The following is a 6,951-nucleotide window of genomic DNA, read 5'->3' as shown; positions in this document are numbered from 1 at the left end:
AGTAAACCTTCATTAACACCTGAAGTGTTTCTTTTTCTTCACTTACAATGCAAATTTACTAAACTGCAGTACATTATAAAGTTGTATTTAAATCTTTCCCCACCTCAAAATTTTTTTGAAGCATGAAAGTTACTTGTTGAAAAATAAAACAATTATCTTTTTGGAATTTATTTCCATTTAGTATTAATAATCATTCATACAGCTAATATGATAACTTTTCTCCAGTATTATATAGTTTGCCATATTTTACATTAATTTTTTACATTAGTTTTACCTAAGAAGCAATGAAATATTTTCTTTCTGATCCAAAAATGCCTTCAATATTTTAGTTACATTATTATTTTTGTTAAATTGTTACAGGAAAGGGGTCCTGGTCCAGACCCCAAGAGAGGGTTTCTGGATCTCACACAAGAAAGAATTCAGGGCAAGTCCATACAGTAAAGTGAAAGCAACTTTATTAGGAAAGCAAAAGAATAAAAGAATCGCTACTCCATAGAAAGAGCAGCCCTGAGGGCTGCATTGCCCATTTTTACGGTTATTTCTTATTATATCCTAAACAGGGGGTGGATTATTCATGCCTCCCATGTTTAGACCGTATAGGGTAACTTCGTGGCATTGCCATGGCATTTGTAAACTGTCACGATGCTAGTGGGAATGTAGCAGTGAGGACAAGAGCTCACACTCATCACCATCTTGATTTTGGTGGGGGTTAGCCGGCTTCTTTACTGCGACCTGCTTCATCAGCAAGGTCTTTATGACCTATATCTTGTGCTCCTATCTCATCCTGTGACTTAGAATGCCTTAACCTTCTGGGAATGCAGCCCCATAGGTCTCAGCCTTATTTTACCGAGCTCCTATTCAAAATAGAGTTTCTCTGGTTCAAATGTCTCCGACAAAATCATGTCTTCACAGCTTGTAAGTTCAATAGATATTTGACATCTCTCTTTATCGACGTATTTTTGGAAAATGTTTGCCTAATTTATGGTTTTATTCTGTTTTTTCAAAACAAGTTCTGAAACAAAATCACTACTCAGAATCTAACAATGTTATTTGGTAATTTATTCTTATACTTAACATTTTAAATAAAATCTAAATTTGCGTATTTTCCTGTATAGGTAGATCACTGTAATCAGGAGAGTTACAAATGCAAATTGATAAAGTATGCTTTATCAGGAAGTCAAATACCAGGAATAAAATTCTTGATGACAGCGTGCTTTTCCAAAATAACGGGCAATTCTTGGTAAAGTGCTAAATAAAGCAGTATGTAATTTTCCCTTAATTTATATGGTAGATCCATTTGTGTGTAGTTCAACACATATCACAATTGTGTGAAAGCATCATACTTACACGTAAAATGGGGCTCCATCATTTTTTCAGCTTCATCATTTTCACTGAAACATTCAAAGTAAACTGGAACATAGCATGGTTTTCTAGGGTACCGAAAGGTATATCTAGATTTTGGAGAATTCTAGATGTGGACTGACTAAAGTCCCAGTCCTCATTCTCTAAATGCTCAGAAAATTTCCAAAATTCCCTGAAGAGGAGGTATTACCTCCTATGGGAACCACTGATACCTCACAACCACTGATATCTTTGCAACCTCAGAGTAACAGTGCTCCAGTTTACAAAAAGAAAACTGAGATTCAGAATGGGGAAAAAAATGCCCTGTTATGGTTACACAACTAATATACAGCAGAGATGGAATTAAAATTCAGGTCTATGTACTTCAGAGCCAAGCCTTTTCCACTGGAACCTGCTGGTGCAGGTTAAATAAATAAATTGAACTTTATTTATTTAAATAAATAAATTGAACTTTATTTATTTAAATAAATAAATTGAACTTTATTTATTTAAATAAATAAATTGAACTTTATTTATTTAAATAAATAAATTGAACTTTATTTATTTAAATAAATAAATTGAACTTTATTTATTTAAATAAATAAATTGAACTTTATTTAAATAAATAAATTGAACTTTATTTAAATAAATAAATTGAACTTTATTTAAATAAATAAATTGAACTTTATTTATTTAAATAAATAAATTGAACTTTATTTAAATGAATAAATTGAACTTTATTTAAATAAATAAATTGAACTTTATTTAAATAAATAAATTGAACTTTATTTAAATAAATAAATTGAACTTTATTTATTTAAATAAATAAATTGAACTTTATTTATTTAAATAAATAAATTGATCTTTATTTATTTAAATAAATAAATTGATCTTTATATAAATTGATCTTTATTTAAATAAATTGATCTTTATTTATTTAAATAAATTGATCTTTATTTAAATAAAGTGATCTTTATTTACGTAAATAAAGTGGTCTTTATTTACGTAAATAAAGTGGTCTTTATTTACGTAAATAAAGTGGTCTTTATTTACGTAAATAAAGTGGTCTTTATTTACGCAAATAAAGTGGTCTTTACGTAAATAAAGTGGTCTTTACGTAAATAAAGTGATCTTTATTTATTTAAATAAAGTGATCTTTATTATTTATTTAAATAAATAAATTGATCTTTATTTAAATACATTGATCTTTATTTAAATAAATTGATCTTTATTTATTTAAATAAATAAATTTTGATTAAATAAATAGGTGAATCAAAAATTAATAAATAGACTCATCATTTGGTCTTAAAGATCTTTTACCATCCCAACCGCTCCTTGAAGGGAAGGAAATTGAGGCCCACACAGACTATTGCACTTTCTAATACGGGAAGTCTTGTCCACACTACAGTGACCATATTTCACAAATCCAGCATGATCTCTTGGATGGACTTAAAGCCACTGGATACAAAAATCACTACTATTTTAACTGCACGACTCTTTATTGCTTCCTTGTATTTTGTGAATTGATAATGAGTCACAGTGATATTGCAGAATTGTGATTTTTTTTGGCTGTGAGGTTTGAAAAATTAAACAGGTTGAGGTTGAACTAATTTTGCTAATGTGAACTTTTAATGTTTAAAAACTGCATAATTCCCCTCAAAAACAAGTTCCTCTTCCTTTTACTAGGAAAATGATACTGATACAATATAAATTAAATCAACTTGATAGACAGAGTGGGCAACTCAACACAAAACACCTAATTAATTGCCAACAATGAAGTTTCATGTGAAATATGGTAAAATGACATATCACTGCATTTGAAACAAGATAATTTCCAAAGAAAGATTTTAAAAGCAGTTTCTAACTGATAATGTGTGAAAAGTTAATTAAATTTAATCACTAATTATCATTATTGCCCCATTTAGAAGAAAGCATCAAGCACAAGAGTATTTTTCATATGTGTCTCATTTAATCCTTAAGCATATGTTACTTTTTCAATTTTACATATGAGATAAGTGAGGCTGAGAAAGTTAAAAGGAATTGTAGGATCTGGGATCACAAAGCCAGTAGTGTCAGACATGATAATCCAATCCTGGTATGTTTTGCTCCAAAGGCTACATCTCGAACTTACAATGTGCTGTTTATTTATGGACAGTGCAGCCCCAACGTGTGTGTTAAGTGTGAACTAAAGAGGTTATAAAAACTGTTATGCATTTATGTGGCCCAAATGCCCTTGTGTTAACCAAGCCATGGCTATAAAACAAAGCTATGCTTTTTTCTTATTAGTTCAAATTTTATTGAAGCAACCATGCACACAATTTAAAAAAAAAAAAAACACTAATAAAAACCGAATGGGAATTTTCTTACCTCTGCTGTGTTGAGGCATGAAGACAGTAGATGCATAATTTTAAAGCAGGGCCAAGATGAAAAAGTTGCAAAATTGGTGTGCTAGGAACCATGCATTTCTCTCCTTAGCTTACCACTTCTTCCTATGCAAAAGGCTGGGCATGCTGCAAAAAGAAAGAATTCAGAGGAGAAGAATTTTAGAGCAGGGCTGGGGATTCCCCTCCTCCCAGTTCAGATATGGAGTGGGGGCTTGCCTTTGCCTTCTGGCTTAACAATGTTTTGCGGTTGGTGTCTGACTCCAGCTTGGAAAATCTAAAGAGTTAGAGAAGGTCTGGAGAATAGCCAATGGATGAGCCAAGGGGAAGTGGCTGTGTCAGAGGCATTTGAACCAGAGCGACTCCATCTTGAGTAGGGGCTGGGTAAAATTAGGCTGAGACCTACTGGGCTGCATTCCCAAATAGTTAAGGCATTCTAAGTTACAGGATGAGATAGGAAGTCAGCACAAGACACCAGTCATAAAGACTTTGCTGATAAAACAGGTTGGAGTAAAGAAGCCAGTTAAAACCCACCAAAACCAAGATGGCCACGAGAGTGACCTTCGGTCGTCCTCACTGCTACACTCCCACCAGTGCCATGACAGTTTACAAATGCCATGGCAATGCCAGGAAGTTACCCTATATGGTCTAAAAAAAGGAGGCATGAATAATCCATCCCTTGTTTAGCATATAATCAACAAATAACCATTAAAATGGACAACCAGCAGCCCTCGGTGCTGCTCTGTCTATGGAGTAGCCATTCTTTTATTCTTTTACTTTCGTAGTAAACTTGCTTTCACTTTACTATGGACTTGCCCTGAATTCTTTCTTGCACAAGATCTAACAGCCCTCTCTTCGGGTCTGCATCGAGACCCCTTTCCTGTAACAGTTGCATTGGGAAAACTGCCAGGCAAAAGTTGCATGAATGTTTCCTCTGGACTGTCCAGATGGAAGAGAGCACCAGCTCGGATCATCATAGGTCCTCCTCACGAGGGTCAGAGGAAAAGGAAGTCAGATTTCAGCAGAGAGATACTGCAGGATGTCTAGAGCATGGGGCAGGAGGAAGTGAAGAGTGGTAGGAGTGTGCATCTCTCAAACAGAGACCTGAGATTGAGTACCTGTGATCTGGCAAATACAGATTGACCCCAATCCATGCCACATGAGCTGAGGAGTCATCACAGCATATACTGCCCAAATTCCTGGCCCACAAACTATGAGATATAATCAAATTATGGTTATTTTAAGCAGTTATATTCTGAGATGTTTTGTTACATATCGAACAAGTCACTTTGAAGAACCATTAAAAACACTCATTAGAGATTAAGTTAATTTAAAACATCTGCCAGACGCAAGGCCTGAGCCCAGATAATAACAAGACCAATTAGGTGAAAATTTCTCTTGCTCTTTCTCACCTCCAAAGAGAAGTAGAAGCTGCAAATTATCACAGAGAGAATGAACCCAACCTCATTCCCAGAAAGACTGGATTGCTCTATCACCAGCAGGCATTCAATGCTTTAGTTACATGTTACTGACAATGTTAATTATTGATCAGAGGATTTCATGTTACCCAAGAAAGAACACATTTGTGGGCCTGCTCAAGTTTTCATCAAAGGCCGGAGAAAAACTTGTTCCAGAAAATAAATTTTAAAAGGGGAGATATTTTATAATTGCATACCATAAGTTATGCTATTTCAACATATCAAAGAACTAGAGCAAACCCTTTCAACTTCTTTAGTTCTGTCTTCCTATATTCAAATATATTTCTTCTAAATACTGCAACTGCATGAGAGATTCCAAGGTAAAGCAGCCCAGCTGAAGTCAACCCAAAGAACTAGGAAGATAAATCATTGTGTTAAACCATTTTTTCTTCTTTTTAAAAGTTTGTTTGCAATATTGGTATTTATAGCTCTAATCTTGAGCCTCGGTCATCCATTGGCAAAGCCAACAGTCAACTTGACAAATGTGGAATAGCTCTCAAACTTTAGAGGCTGAATTTTAAACACCCTTGAAAACTGTTAACAAAGTTGTAGTCAAGATAACGCATACATTGGAAGTCACTTATCCCAGTGACTAATAAATTGTTGTGCTCAATCTTAGACCATAGCTGTTAAAATCTTGCACAATTTATGAGGAGTCATAAGACAACCCTGAAGATCTTTCCATGCACAGAGGAAATCTGAATTCAGCCACCAACTTTTGGAGTGGTTGTCATGCAGAAATAGATAACAGGTACAACTCTACATATTGAGATTGTAAGAGGAAAACTGGAAGACTGGCAAAAAATCAGAAATTATATTATTCAGCCACTGAACTGACCCATGTCAGAAAAACCTCTCTCTAAATTTTTATTATTCGAAGAAAAATATACCCATATTTGTTTTAGTCTCTGTGAAAGTGTTTTCTGGAACTTGCAGATAAATGCATTTCTAAGTGGCACTGTTATTTATTCATCCATTGGTCAATTGGACATCAAGTGCTCTTTTTATGGTGGTCATTCCAGTATAGGAACTACATGGCGAGCAAGACAGTGCCTGCCCCAAGAAGGTAACCTTATGTGAGAAGAAAGAGGTAAACAGATGAAGAAGTACCATCATTTCAGATCATAAAAGTTCCATGAAAATAGCAAAACAGGTAAATGGAGGAAAAAGATGGAACAAGAGGCTATCTTAGCTGCAGTAGTCAGGGAATGACTTCTTGAGTGAAGCATTTGATCCCACATGCAACCACAGAATCAGTTCTATTGGGTTCTACTTTGTTAGTAATAAAACAACAAAATAATAAGTGCAATGGTGCCCCAGGTTGCAGGCCATATAAGCTGAGCATGCTCGTATAAACCAAGCGTGCCCAATTCGTGGCCTCAGAGCCAGCAGGAATGAAAAGGTCAACCGCAGGCCAAACCAAACTGCTCAGATCAAGAAATGTGAACAAAATCAAGAAATGAGAGGTACCCTGTTTTGTTGCATTACAGACTCACGACCCAGCCACGGACTTGGCATCACCTCCTTGCATGAGCCAATCAGATCATGCCTCATTGTATTTCCCTGTCTCCTGCATAGCAACCCTCTGCCTATAAAACCTGTCCCCAGACCTTAGCTCAGGAAGAGATTTGAGCATTGCCTCCTATCTCTTCACCAGGTGACTAGCAATAAAGCCCTTTCTTTTCTCAAAAGCCAGTGCCATAGTACTAGCTTCTATGCATATTGGGCAGCAAGCCCATTGCTTAGTGACA

Source organism: Symphalangus syndactylus, chromosome 3 (assembly GCF_028878055.3).
Source record: "Symphalangus syndactylus isolate Jambi chromosome 3, NHGRI_mSymSyn1-v2.1_pri, whole genome shotgun sequence".
Classification (NCBI taxonomy): Eukaryota; Metazoa; Chordata; class Mammalia; order Primates; family Hylobatidae; genus Symphalangus; species Symphalangus syndactylus.
The sequence above is the reverse complement of the archived record's forward strand: the minus strand, read 5'-3'. Positions refer to the sequence as shown.